Source organism: Chiloscyllium plagiosum, unplaced genomic scaffold (assembly GCF_037043375.1).
Source record: "Chiloscyllium plagiosum isolate Xiang-an unplaced genomic scaffold, Cpla_swu_hap1 HiC_scaffold_41, whole genome shotgun sequence".
Lineage (NCBI taxonomy): Eukaryota > Metazoa > Chordata > Chondrichthyes > Orectolobiformes > Hemiscylliidae > Chiloscyllium > Chiloscyllium plagiosum.
This window is the reverse complement of record NW_028270179.1, coordinates 40,776,408-40,790,955: the sequence shown is the minus strand read 5'-3', so window position 1 is coordinate 40,790,955 and position 14,548 is coordinate 40,776,408. Positions and strand designations below refer to the sequence as shown.

Here is a 14,548-nt window from a genome sequence, read left to right as displayed (position 1 = left end):
GTACAGGTTGTTGAGGGTTGGCCACAGGAAATTGTCCTGTCGTGTCCAGGGGTGTGCAGGTTAAGGTAAATTGGTCAGGGGAAATTGTCCAGTAATGTCCAGGAATGTGCAGGTTAGGGTAGATTGGCCGTGGGAAATTGTCCCATCGCACCCAGGAATGTGCAGGTTAGGTGCATTTGTCAGGGGTAAATGTAGCTTAAAATGGTGTGGGAATGGGTCTGGGTGGGTTACGTTTTTGTGGGTTGGAGTGGACTTGCTGGGCCAAATTCCAATTAAAGATTCTCTGACAGTTTAAATTCAGTTAGTTAGTTTAAAACGGCACTTGGAGACTAAAAAAAAACAAATAAATTTAAGTTTGGCTGTTTTGACAACTCAGACCCATCTGGATTGTGAAAACATTGATGTTTGACAGGTGATATATAACCAAATCAGGAAAGAGCCAATTGCCATCTGAAGAGGAAATAATCACCTTGCTCTCACAAGAAATCTCTGCGATCTCTGAGATGAAAGCACCATCCACCCACCCATCCACAAGCACGCCCACAGCACGTTCAGCTAACATTCCTGCATTAGAATTTGGCAGAGAGAGGCGTTCAGAACAGGAGAAATTGCAGAGAAACATCCCTGACCACAAGAGAGACAGAGGGAAAAGGCTGGAGAAGTCAGAATAATATATCAGAAGACACATCCAATGTCACCACTGAGAGATTAAGTTTTGAAATATCGTGTTGGTTAATAAGTGGGAGTTTTATTTATTCGAATGGAATCTTGTTTTATTCGGGAATGGGCAGTTAGTGAGATATTACTCGGTTATTACTGGTTCTGTTAATTTGTTCCTTCTTGGAGTTGAATAAATACATTTTTACTTGTTACAAATCAGAGATGCCTTCCATATAACCACACCTTTAACAGATTACAAGAAGACAGGTGAGCTTTTCTGTGCGTTTCCGGTTTAACTACCTTTACCTGCATCTTAACGGTTTGGGGCTGGTGTGTCAGTTGAATTATCAGAGGTACAAGACCTTTTCCCCTTCGAAACAAAGGGGGTTCGGGTCCATTGGGTTTGTGTCCAGAGTGCATTGCCGGAAAAGAACAGCTAGTCAGGCAGCATCCGAGGAGCTGAAAATTTGACGTTTCAGGCAAAAGCCCTTCATCAGGAATGAGGCTGGTTGCCCAGGGGCTGGGAGAAAAATGGGAGGGGGGGCGAGGCTATGCTGAAGGTAGCTGGCAATGTGATAGGTAGATGAAGGTGGGGGAAAATGATGATAGGTCGGAGAGGATTGGGGGTGGATAGGTGGGAAGGAAGATGGACAGGTAGGACAGAATACGAGGGTGGTGACACGTAGGAAGATTGGATCTGGGATAAATTGTGTGGAGGCGAAAAGAGGAAACTGTTGAAATCCACATTAATCGTGTGGTTGGAGGGTCCCAAGGCGGAAGATGAGGCTTTCTTCCTCCAGGTATTGGGTGGTTAGTGTTTGGCGATGGATGAGGCTCAGGACTTGCATGTCCTTAGTGGAGTGGGAGGGGGAGTTAAAGTGTTCGGCCTCGGTGTGGTGGGGTTGGTGGACGCGCATGTCCAAGAGATGCTTTTTGAAGAGTTCTGCAAATTGGCACTGTCTCCCCAGTGTAGTGGAAACCTCATCAGGAGCGACGGATACAGTAGATGTGCAAGTGCAGGTAAATCATTTTGTGCAGAGTGGGAGCGAACAGGAAGGGGTTTCGGTTCATTGGGATTGTCAGAATGGGTGTGAATGGAGCGGGAATTCATTCCATTTGGATTATGTAGAGTGGGAGTGAACTGGAAGAGATTTGGGTCCATTCGAATTATATAGAGTGGGAGTGAATGGGAAAGGGTTTTGTGTCCTTTGAGATAGTGCAGTTTGGGAGTGAACGGGAAAGCATTGGTGTCCATTGGCATTCTGTAGAATGCGAGTGATTAGGAAGGGGTTTGTGTCCCTTGGGACTGTGTAGCGTTGGAGCGAATGGGAAGAGGATTGGGACCATTGGGATTGTGTAGAGTGGGAGTGAATGGGGTTTGGTGTGGATTGGGGTGCTGCCAAGTGAAAGTGAACGGGAAGGAGTTTGGGATCGTTGTAAATTTTGAGAATGACAGAGAACAGGAGGGGATTTGGTGCCCAGTGGGATCCTGCAAAGTGGGAATGAACATGATGCGGATTGGAGCCATTGGGAATTGGTAGAGTAGGAGTGACTGTGTCGGGGTTTGGGTCCATTAGGATTGTGTGGAGTGGGAGTGATCAGGAAGGTCTTTGCATTCATGAGGATTCTGTAGAGTGGAATTGGATGGGGAGGGGTTTAGGTACAATGTGATTGTAACGAGTGGAAGTGAAGAGCATGGGATTTTGGGTCCACTGGGACTGTGTAGAGTGGTAGTGAATGGGAAGGGGTTTGAAACCATTGGAGTTGTGTGATGTGAGATTGAATAGGAAGGGGTTTGGATCCATTGTGATTGTGTGGTGTGGCAGAGAATAGGAAGGGGTTTGAGTCCATTGCAATTGTGTGGTGTGGGAGGGAATGGGAAGGGGTTTGGGCTGATTAGGATTTTGTACAGTAGGGATGAATGGAAAGCAGATAAATCCATTGGGATTGTGTGGATGAGAATGAGCAGGAAGAGGTTTGGGTCCACTGGGATTGTTGAGACCCAAAGGGAATCACAAGGGGATTGGATCCATTTGGACAATGTAGAGTGGGAGTTAATGGGAAGCAGTTGAGTCCATTTGGATTGTGTGGTGTGGGGTTAAAAGGCAAAGGGCTTGGGTCTATTTGGATTGCATGGAGTGGGAGTAAATGGAATTGAGGTTGAGTTCATTGGAATTGTGTAGAGTGAGAGTAAATGTAATGGGGTTTGGGTCCGTTGGGATTGTGGAGGGTGGGAGTGAATGGGAAGGAGTCTATGTCCATTGGGTTGTATAGAGTAGGAGTGAACGGGAAGGTGTTTGAGTCCATTGCAACAGTGTCAAGTGTGAATTGTACGGGAACATTTTTGGCAAGAGTGAGGACTGCAGATGCTGGAGATTAGAGTCGACAGGGTGGTGCTGGGAATCCACAACAGTTCAGGGAGGATCCGAGAATCAGGAGAATCAATGTTTCAGGCAAAAAGCGCTTCTGAGAAGATGTAGTGTTGGTTGGAATAGAAAGCAGTTTGAGAACATTGAGTTTGTACGGAGAGCAAGTGAATTGGAAGGACTTAGGTTGCATTTAGATTAAATCGAGCAGGAGTGAATACGGAGGCTTTGTATCCATTGGGCTTTTGCACAGAACGAGCGAGTGGCAAAGGGCCTGGGTCCAATGAGATTGAACGTGAATGCTTTTGTGTCCATGGCAATATTGGAGCGTGGGAGTGAACAGGAAGTGGTTTGAGTCAATTTGGATCGTGTACAACAGGAGTAAACTGGATGTGGATTGGGTCTGTTAGGATTGGATAATGTTGGAGTGAATGGGGTGGTGGCTACGTTTCCACTGGGACTGTGTACGGTGGGAATAAATGAGAAGTGGATTGGGTCCAGTGGGCGGCACCGTGCTCAACATTTCTGCCTCAAAGCACCAGGGACCGGATTCGACTTGACCCTTGGCCGACTGGCTGTTTGGATTTTGCACATTCATTATAGAATCCCCACAGTGTGGAGACTGGTCATTTGGCCCAAACATCTATTCTGACCCTCCAAAGCGTATCCTGCTTCGGCTCAATCCCTATTCCCTGACTAATGCATCTAACCCAGACATCCCTGAACATTATGGACAATTTAGCATGGCCTATTCGCAGAGTATGTAAATCTTTGGACAGTGGGAGGAAACCAGAGTACCTGGAGGAAACTCACACAGATGCGGGGAGGATGTGCAGACTTCCACAGATTGTGGCACCAACCCTGTAATGACGTTGTGAGGCAGTAGTGCTAACCACTGAGCCACCCTCATGTCTGCATTGGTTTCCTTCAGGTGCTCTGGCTGACTCCCATGGATTAGCCATGATCAATCGTCCAGGGATGAGGAGGTTATGGTGGATTGGCCATGCTAAATTGCCCTGTTGTGTTCAGGGATGTGCAGTTTAGGGTGGATTGGCCTTGTTAATTTGACCTGTACTGTCCAGGGATGTGCAGGTTAAGATGGATTGGACGTGCTAAACTATCCTGTAGTGTCGAATGATTTGCAGGTTAGGGTGGATTGGCCATGTTAAATTGTCACGTAGCGTACAGAGATGTACAGGTTCGGATGGATTGGCCATGCTAAATTGTCCTGTACTGTCCAGGGATGTGCAGGTCAGGGTGGATTCGACGTACTAAATTGTTCCATAGTGTCCAATGATGTGCAGGTTAGGGTATATTGACCATGCTACATTCTCCCACAGTGTCCAGGGATATGCAAATTAGGGTGGATTGGCTATGCTAATTTGTCCTGAACTGTCCAGGGTGGATTAGCGTCAGGGTGGATTAGCCATGCTAAATTGTCCCATGGCGTCCAGCGATGTGCAGGTTAAGGTGTGTTGGCTTTGGGAAATTGCCCCATGGTGTCCAGGGGTGTGAAGGTTAGGGTGGATTGGCCATGGGAAATTGTCCCACAGTGTCCAGGGGTGTGCAGGTTTGAGTGTATTGGCCATGCTAATTTGTCCCATCGTGTCCAGGGGCAGGGTCGATGATTTCGCCGTGATAAATGTAGTGTGTGTCTGGAAGGATCGGTGTGGAAACAATGGGCTGAATGGGTTTGCTTCCAGTCTATAAGAATTCCACGCTAACATTAGGGATAATGTTACCTTTGGGATGATGTTGGGGAGCTGGCTCGATGGGTAGGCAAGAAGTCCGAATTTTGTGTTCATAAAATTGGGAAAGTTGTGCATGGTCCTTTGAAAAGATAATGATTTTTCTGTGATTAGAAATTTATAATGGACTTCTGCAAGCTGCAGCTTGAAAGTTTGCAAGGAAACAGAAACCACCCAAATTGAAATGCTTGCATCAAAAGGCCGAGCAGTTACAAGCAGCTACCAAGACAACAGGCTTTTGGATTGAGCCAATCAGTTTGAAACAGGCCCGTATATATCAAAGACCTGCCAAATTAAAAATCTGATGCTTTTTGACAACATAGAACCAATCATATTGTCAGAAATATGTATATATCATCAAGAATGTAAATGGAAGGTGTCAGTTGGGCAAAGACTTAAGAGCTAGTTGCTGTCCACTCAGGATAACGGCCCTCAGCTTTGCAGAGAGAATCGCTGGCTTTCACAGCCTCCTCTCTGTTGAAGAGAAAGCACCGTTTCAATAACATTGGTACCAATGGCATGTCTGGTGAAGACTCCTGACAGGCAAATCAATGGAGAAAGCACAGAATATTGCAGAAGACGTGTAACCTGACTGTTATTTCGAGAGAATGAATACATTGTTTTATCTGAGTGGGACTTGCGTTTATTGCAACATCGTAACATGCGAATCTTGTTTTATTCGTGAATATGTTAATAGTTAGCAGGGATTTATTCGGTTTGGTAATAGTTAAGTGAGATTAATAAATTGGTACTTGTTGATCATAAAGTAGTGTCAGTGATTTATTTTATTTGACCACTAGATGTCACTGAAAGTAGGTTACGTGACTTCATGCACTACTTTTACAGATTATAGTGCGTGGTGTTCCTCCTTGGGTGTTTCAGCATTCATTCTCAGAAGTAGTGTGGGTGGGGAGTCAATCATCACTTTATAACAGATCGGGGCTCGGGTTCAGGATTTTGGACTGGGGTTCGGACGGATTTGAAAAAAATGTAGGGCACAACATGTCCCAGCAGATGAAAACAGACTTGGTGTCTAATGTATTAGACGAGAAAGTGAGGTCTGCAGATGCTGGAGATCAGAGCTGAAAATGTGTTGCTGGAAAAGCGCAGCAGGTCAGGCAGCATCCAGGGAACAGGAGAATCGACGTTTTGGGCATAAGGCCTTCTTCAGGCATAAGGCCTGAAGAAGGGCTTATGCCCGAAATGTCGATTCTCCTGTTCCCTGGATGCTGCCTGACCTGCTGCGCTTTTCCAGCAATACATTTTCAGGTCTAATGTCTTAGGCCTTTAAGTAAAACTAAAGCGAGAAGTGGAACATTGAGCAATTCAGCAACATACAGGCCCTTCGGCCCTTGACATTGTGCCAGCATTTTATCCTACTCTCACATCAAAGTAACTTATATAACCTTCACTGTACTGTCTTTCATGTGCCTATCTCAGAGTCGGTTAAATGTCCCTATTGTATCTGACTCTACTACCACTGCTCGCAGTAAATTCCACACACCCACCACTCTCTGAGTAAAGAACCTACCTCTGACGTCTCCTCTAAAACTTCCTCCAATTTTTCTCCCTTGTGATATACATTTCCACCATTGGGAAACATCTCTGGCGGCCCACTCTAGCTATTCCTCTCAACATCTTGTATACTTCTATCAAGTCACCTCTCATCCTTCACTACATTAAGAAAAGTCCTTGCTCCCTCAACGTTTCTTCATTGGGCATGCCGTCCAATCCCGGCTGCATCCTGGTAAATCTCCTCTGCACCCTCTCTAAAGCTTCCCCATCTTCACATTAACGAGGCGACCAGAACTGAATTCAATATTCCAAGTGTGGTCAAAGCAAATGGAGTGCAGCGATCGTATTGGTTTCTAAACCTGATGTTACTCAACGATTCTGTACAGATTATCGGAATTTCAATGCTGTGACTCAATCTAATTCGTTCCCAATTCCAAGACTGGAGGATTGTGAGGATAAAGTGGGGCAGGCCACGTGTATCACAAAGTTGGAGATACTTTGAAGTTACTGGCAAGTACCTTTGTTTCAGAGAGCAAAGGAGGCTTCAGCTTTTACAGTCATAGACTCATAGAGTCCTACAGCACGGAGGCAGATGCTTTGGCACAATCTGCTCTATGCTGACCAAAATTATCCATCTACGCTAATTCCATTGCCTTGCACTTGGCCCATATACAGCTAATCATTTCCTACCCATGTTTTCTTTGTCCACATACCCTTTAAATGTTGTTAATGTGCCCGCCTCAACCACTTCTGCCTGTAGCTCATTTCACACGTCTACCACCCTCTGTGTATAAAAGTTGCCCCACGGATTCCCTTTTATTGTTTCTTCTCTAATCTTAAACTGAGGCCCTCTACTCCTCGATTCGTCAATCCTTGGAAAAAGACTGAGTGGATTCACCCTGTTCATGCCTCTCATTATCTTATACAGTTCTATAATGTGTTCTATGCTCCGAAAAGAAATGTCTTAGCTTGTATGCTCCGAAAAGAAATGTCTCTCCCTATAACTCAGACCGCTGAGTACTGGTAACATACTTGTACATTTACTTTGCACTCTTTCCAGTTTAATAACATCTTTCTTTGAGCAAGGTGACCAATACTGAACACATTACTCCAAGTGTGGCTTCATCAATGTCTGTATAACTGTAACCCTGCTTCCCAGCTTCTGTACTCAGTGCCTTGACTGATGAAGGCCAGTGTGCTAAAAGACGTCTTCACTGCCCTGTCTACCTCTGACTCCACGTTCTCAGGGTTGTGAACTTAAACTCCAAGATCCCTCGGTTCTGCTACACTCCTAAAGGCCTTACCTCCTGTGCAAAAGTAACCTCCACCAGCCCCGACAGTCCCTCCCTATCACTGTCACTTCCATCAGATACAATAACCGTTCTCTATCTCTGTAACATCCTCCAGCAACTACATTCTCTCCCGATCTGTGCCATCCAACAGCCACTGCAAACCCTCCATATCTCTGCAACTCCCTCCAGCCCCAACATCCCCTCCTTACATCTATAACCTCCACCAGCTCCTATACTTCCTCCCTATCTCTGTAACCTCCTCCAGCCCCCTACGCCCCCTACCCATCTCTGTAACCTCCTCCAGCCTTACCCCCTCTCCCCATCACTGTAACCTCCTCCACACATATGGCCTTTCCCTGTCACGGTAACCCCGTCTAGACCCCACACACCCTCCCCATCTCTGTAGATTCCTCCAGCCCTCCACATCCTCCCTAACTCTGCAGCCTCCTGCAGCCCCAAAAGTCCCACCCTATCACTATCAACTCCGCCAGAAGCTACATACATTTCCTATCTCATAACTCACTCCAGCCCCTGTTCCCTCTGCCTTCTCATAAACGCCTCCAGCACCAATACTCCCTCCCTATCTCTGTAAACCCTATCCAGCCTCTACACTCCTGCCCTATCTTTGACACCTCTTCCAGCCGCTATGCCCCCTCCCTATCTCTGTTATTCCATCCAGCCCCTTACACCCCCTCCATTACACCCCCTCCCGATCTCATAATCCTCTCCAGCCCAGACATTTCCTCCCCATCCTTGACGCCTCTTCCAGCCCTTACACCCCATCCCTAACTCTTAAAACCGCCTGGACCCTACTATCACTCCCTATTTCTGTAACCTCTTCCACACCCAGATCCTCTCCCTGTCACTTTAACCCCGTCCAGATACAACGACCCCTTCCAACCTCTGTAGATTCCTCCAGCCCTACACATCCTCCCTGAGTCTGCAGCCTCCTCCAGCCCATCCTATCTCTGTCAACTCTGCCAGACGCTACATACATTCCGTATCCCATAACGCCCTGCAGCTCCTACAATCCCTCCGTATCTCTGTATCCCCCGCCAGCTCAAACACCCCCTGCCTAACTCTGGCACTTCCTCCAGCACCCACACCCCTCCTGATCTGTGTACCCTCGTCTGATCCCTCCAGCCTTCTCTATCTCTCTGATGTCCTCTGGCCGCTACATCCCCTCCGTATCTCTGTAGCCCCTGCCAGCCCTGCAACCCTTCCCAGAATGACGCCAGAGACGACAGCTGCTGTCTGATTTTGAAATAAAGTTGATGTGATTTAAATAATTGTTTTTGTTATTGGAAGAGTATATGTTTGCAGAGTTGTCAGCAGATAATAAGCTGTTAAGCGAAAGGGGTCTTAGAGTTGTGAATCGTTGTTATTTAATGTTCACTTTGAGAGTTAAAATAGATTGATGACATTTTCTTTCAAGAGTGGGATTTGGGAGTTCTCTGTCACTTGTATTATACAGATTACGAGGTGAGGTGAGCTTTTTCTGCTGCTTGGCATAATTAACAGAGAGTTCACACTGCTTTGGAACAGTTTCAGGGCTCACGTCCGTGATTTGGACACGGTTAGACAGATTCAATCTGAGATTTGGACAGATTTGAATCGATTTGGGGTACGAAAGATCTCAGCAGATTTAAGCATTTGCTGATTAGTGTCCTAGATCTTCAAATAAAACGTCATTTGATTAATTTTGGTTATTCGTCGATAGTTAACTTAAAAGTGAAAGAAATGGCTCTTAAAATTGTGAAAGAGGTTGTGGGGTTTGAAGATGATTCCCACATTCCCAAATTTTCCAAGTAAGTTTCGAAAGATAGAGAAAGGCCATACTTTCAGAATGAGCAAATAGGTTTGAATTGGATTTAACCAGGGACAATAGTAAAGCTGAAAAGTTAGAAAAGTACTTAGGTGTGTTAAAGTAACAGACAAGTACAGTAGAGTGAGAGAAAAAAAAACTTAAAGTACACATGAGGAAAATGGAGATAAAGAAAGGGAAAGAATAGCCATGAGAGAAGAGAGAGAGAATGATAGCGATAGACAGAATGATAGCGAGATAGAGAGAGAGAGAGAGAGAGAGAGAAGGAAAGGTGAGAGAAAGAGAAAGATAGAGAGAAAAAAGAAAAGTAGAAAAGTTCTTTGTTGAGTGAAAAGGGAGAGAAAGAGAGAGAAAAAAGTTAGAGAGAGAGGAAAGAGAAAGGGGGAGAGAATTTGAACTTCTGAAGTTGCGAATTACTCAGGAAAGTCGTGTTCACTGGATAAAAATGGAGAGATAGGGATGTACACAAAAATGTTAAAACACTGCCACATTTTGATGTGAAAGATGTTGAAGACTTCTATACGTCATTTGAAAAATTGCTTAGGCAGATGGAATGGTCAGATAGCTTATGGGTAATGCTAGTTTAGACTGACCTGGGAGGCAAATCTCGTCAGGTATTTACTGCAGTGTCAGAAGAGGGGTCAAGAGATTATGAAGAGGTCAAACAGACGATTTTGAGTGCTTAGGAATTGGTACCAGAAGCATTTAGACAGCATTTCAGAAACATACAGAAGGAACAAGGTCAGACTTATGTTGAGTTCAAAAGAATGAAAGATAGTAATTTTGATAGATTGGTGTGGGCCGTAAAAATAGATCAGACCCATGAGGCTCTAAGAGAGATTTTTTCTGCTGGAGCAGTTTAAAACCTCACTTCTCGAGATGATACAATTCATGTGGATAAACAGAAAGTTCAGAAAGTGAGATGGACAGCAGATATGGCAGATGCATTGGTGCATAGGGCAAAGCTTAGCTTCCGGCAAGAATTTCATCCTGTGAGGGACAGAAATTGGGAGAAGGGGAGATCCTCCACTGCAAAGCAAGGATTAGAGCACGCTTGTAATTGTTTTCAGCAGGTTAAAGAAGAAGCCCAAGAGGGTGGAAAAGAGGTGAAAGGCCTCGGCTGTTTCCTCTGTAATGGAGTGGGACACAGAAAATTACAGTGCCGATGGAAAAGGTAATTTCAGTGCGAGGAAGTGGGACACGTAAAGTCACAGTGCTGGTCGTTCAGGAAAGGCACTGTGGGTAAAGATGTGGTAAAAGAAGCTAAGCCAATTGCATTAGTGAAGGTAGTAGAGGAAAGCCAAGAACAGGCGAGGAGCTGCAGGAGAGCGCACAGCCTCAGCAGGGGCTGAGTATGGAGTCAGTGCCTGAGCTCCATAAAGACTTTGCCTCTGTGAGTAACGTTTATTCAGAAAGAAGATGGAGAAGGGAAAGAAGTTATGTTTGAGAGATACGGGGTGTAATCAGTCTCGAATAGTAAGAGATGACAGTATTTGCACTCTTTCCAATCAATAAAGGAGGCAGAATGTATTCCTCAGGGGTATGATCTCAAAGATAAATCCTACAATGAAAATGGAGACCACGGCAGGTCAGTGAGGAGGAGAAATGGGCCGAAGTACACCAGATGGTGTTCCTGGTAGCATACAGACAGGAAGTGTTACAGGTAGCACATGGACTGCCTGTGAGAGGTCACTGAGGGGGACGAAAGACTCAGGCTGAGGTACAAAAGCATTTTCATTAGCCGGGAAAGCACAGGGATGTGGTTAACTTGTCAGAAATGCTAAATAGTAGGTAAGCCACAGGCAGTCATAAAACCAGCACCTTTGTTGTCAATTTCCACATTCTAAGAAGCTTTCACATGGGTTATGATTGACCGTGTCGGCCCCCTCCCGAGAACTAAAAGAAGCAACCAGTACTTGCTAACCATAATGAATGTGTTTACCCAGATTTCCGAAAGCAATTCCATTGTGGAGTATCAGGTAGAGCAGTTATTCCCTTTCTTCATGCGGTATGGGCTATGCAGAGAGGATTCAGTCAGATGAAGGGCCGAATTCTACTGCTAGGTTCTTTCAGGATGTCTTGGATAGCTTTGAAATATAACACTTTAAATAAAGTGCGTATAATCCGGAATCCCAGGGACCTCTGGAATGGTGGCACAGACCCTGCAGACCATGTTAGAGCAGACTGTCAGGATTACCCAAATGATTGGGATAAAGGTATCCCATTCGTATTGTTTGCCATTAGCGATGCCCCAAATGAATCTACTCAGTTTACTCCCTTTCAGTTAATATTCGGTCATAAAGTAAAAGGTACTTTGGAATTAATTAAAGACAAATTTGATCGTGGATTTTGACTGCAAATTTTTGAAAGGGGGCATGTGTAATGGGAAAGTGTACCTAACACCACCTTCACTATCCTGTCTACCCCCTGCAACTCCACTTTAAAGAAACTATAAACAAGTGCCAGAAAGACTTTTTGTTCAGCAATGTTCTCGCCATTAAGTGTGTAAGTCCTGCTCAGATTTTCTGCAAGTTAACCATGCTTTTAGAACCAATCGAGGGCATAAACTTCATAATTGGAAAAAAGAGTTAATAATTCAGATTGAAATGTTCCTGTTAATTTCTACGCGTAACAGGGCCTCATGTCTTTCCGGATTTCGTGGGTAAGTTGTTGGAGGGCTGGCTATCCAGGATAACTGCTGCATTTTACATGATGCTCATGTCATTAGCACTGTTTCGCACATGGGTGCATTTTGCGGCAACAGGTTTTAACTTGGCCAATGTCCCCGGCATCCCTTGCTGTTTGGCCAAGTGAGCAATCTGATGGCCAAGTGTCGATTCACAAAGGTTCTGACTTCCCACTATGATTGACCCTGAGACAGCATGTGATTGTGCACAATGTAGCCGGAATCGTTTGGGCTTCTGAAAGGGGAGAGACTGTATTTCTTCTCTGCAGTAATTAAATAACGAAAACCTGAGTAATGGCAGGTCATTTTCTCCATCCCCCACCACACCCCCCCCCCCCCCCCCCATACCTCACTACAGACACACACCCATTACTATAATGTGCAGCTTGAACCAACAGATCAGAGACTTGATCAATTGAAGGTATCAACTCAGAATAAGGGGTTGGACATTTTAGTCGGAGATGAGGAGGAACATCTTCTCTCAGAGGCGAGTGAATTCTTTACCCCAGAGGTGTATCGATGCTGGGTCATTCGGTCGATGCGAGGTTGAGAAAGAAACAGATGTTTCTACCAGAGAGGGAGTAATGGACTACAGAAGAAAGGCAGGAGAGTTGAGAATTATCGAACTGCACAGCACGCAAACCAAAACTTTTCACTGTATCTCGGTCCATCACTTAAATGGGAAAAGAACGATGACAATGCAAAAGCATCAAGAATAAGAAGTGAGTTTGAGATCGATTTATTGTTGTTTCCACGTGCCAGGATACAGTGAAAAGTGTTGTTTGCATGCTCTACAGCTGATCGTACCTAACAAAATGCTTGAGACTAACAGACCAGAGTGCAGAGTACAGTGTCACAGACGCGGGGAAGGTGCAGAGGGAGAGAGATTGGAATGAGCATTTGACAGATCAGGTCAAAAGTCTCTGACAGCGAGGCAGGAACTGTCCTTGAAGCCGTTCATCCATTTATTTAACCTTTGGAATCTTCTGCCCCACCGAAGAGGATGCAAAACAGTAACCCAATGATTGAGGGGGGTCTTTGCTCCTGTTGTTGGTTTCCCGAGGCAGCGGAAAATCTCGTTGGAATCAACGGATGGAAGGTTGCTTTGCGTGATGGACTAGATGCGCTCACAACTCTTCGCACGTTCATGCAACCTTGGAAAGCGCAGTTGCTATGCCGCGGTGTGATGCATCCAGATAGGATGCTTTCTCGCATTAGAATTAGAATTTGTTATATTGTCACGTGTCCCCAGGTAGAACGGACAGGAGGACAGTGAAAGGAGTAGCATGTCACGACACATGGTGCTGTCTTTGGTGCAAAGTACATACATAAAAATTAGATGCTAAAATAGATTAAGTACAAAAATAGAGAAATAAACAGCAAAGCTCCAAGTTCCACATTTCGCTATTCATATAAAAATTATTAAGAGTCTTTGTGGACGTGCCAAATTTCCTAAATCTCCTGAGGAAGTAAGGGCGTTGTTATGCTTTTTTGAACAACCCGTCGATGTGAGTGTAAAAACAGTTAAAACTGAATTAAAGATCGATGGAGTGTTCTTTATTCAGTAAGATTGACTAGCAGAACATTAACAGTTGAACTGTCGATTCCTGAATGAATTCCTTCTGCCCTTTTCCCTTTTCACTGACTTGCTGGCTTCCAGCATTCCGAGCAAGAGACACCTTCACCTGAAATGCAGGGGTGACTAGCACATGTTGAGTTGACCACTGCTCTATCCCTGGATAGTACACATGAACAGCTCCACTGCCAGAGTGCACTCAGGGGAGGTATCGACTGGATTTTGATTATGGATTTTGCCTGTAGATTGTTGAAAGGGGACACGTGATGTGGGAAGGATATCACAAAGAGGTGATGTTGCTGGACTCGAAATACAAAGATTCCAGACTGAGGAAATGTGTTCACATTCGACCGAGGCAGCTGCTGAGAATTAATCTGAAGATAGAAAGAGCCACTCTAATTTTCCTTCCTAGATTAGATTCCCTACAGCGTGGAAACAGGCCCTTCGGCCCAACAAGTCCACATAGACCCTCCGAAGAGCCATTATGACCCATTTCTCTCTGATTAATGCACCTAACCCTATGGGCAGTTTAAAATGGCCAATTCACCTGACCTGCAAATCTTTGGACTGTGGGAGGAAACCGGAGCACCTGGAGGAAACCCACGCAGACACAGGAAGAACGTGCAAACTCCACACAGTCAGTCGCCTGAGGCGGGAATTGAACCCGGGTCTCCGGCACTGTGAGGCAGCAGTGCTAACCACTGTGCCACCGTGCTGCCCACCACAAAAGATGTTTGGGAACAGGCATTCCAAAGTTTGTAGTTTATCAATAATTAAAAGGAAAGTATGATCTTACAATGGCACACACGCTTTGGGGAATTGAGTGTTAAGAAATTAAGAAATGCAAACTCTGCCCAAGGTGACAGATTTGCTCCAAGTG

At 45.2% G+C, this 14,548-nt stretch overlaps 1 long non-coding RNA gene across 1 annotated transcript in view; it reads left to right on the top strand.

The window, feature by feature from the left end:
* LOC148138254 (uncharacterized) overlaps window positions 1-14,548 on the top strand; it is a 63,680-nt gene that overhangs the window by 46,116 nt on the left and 3,016 nt on the right. Inside the window, exon 2 of the long non-coding RNA XR_015754059.1 lies at window positions 10,480-10,580. This is a non-coding gene — a long non-coding RNA (uncharacterized LOC148138254). The remainder of the gene's footprint in view (window positions 1-10,479; window positions 10,581-14,548) is intronic.